General features: G+C 39.3%; 1 long non-coding RNA gene across 1 annotated transcript in view; it reads right to left on the minus strand.

Annotated features, from left to right (window-relative positions):
* The window catches only part of LOC116690273 (uncharacterized), a 17,684-nt gene that overhangs the window by 1,117 nt on the left and 16,262 nt on the right, over positions 1-305 (minus strand). The gene's annotated exons all lie outside the window — the stretch shown is intronic.

Here is a 305-nt window from a genome sequence, read left to right on the forward strand (position 1 = left end):
AGGATCATTATCCATTTGTAGAAGTCATGATCTCCCTTTTTCCTTCTATTCATGAAATGTTCCCTGTGCCACTGGCTGCAATATAACCCCAAAGCACGATTGATTCACCCCCATGCTTAACAATTGGACAGATGTTCTTTTCATTAAATTCTGTGCCCTTTCTTCTCCAAAAGTATCTTTGGTCATTTTAGCCAAAAACCTTTTTTAACCTCATTGGTCCACAGAACTTGTTTCCACAATATATCAGGCTTGTCAGTATGTTCATTTGCAAACGCGGATTTTTGTGGTGAGGACGTAGAAGAGGT

Source organism: Etheostoma spectabile, chromosome 5 (genome assembly GCF_008692095.1).
Source record: "Etheostoma spectabile isolate EspeVRDwgs_2016 chromosome 5, UIUC_Espe_1.0, whole genome shotgun sequence".
Lineage (NCBI taxonomy): Eukaryota > Metazoa > Chordata > Actinopteri > Perciformes > Percidae > Etheostoma > Etheostoma spectabile.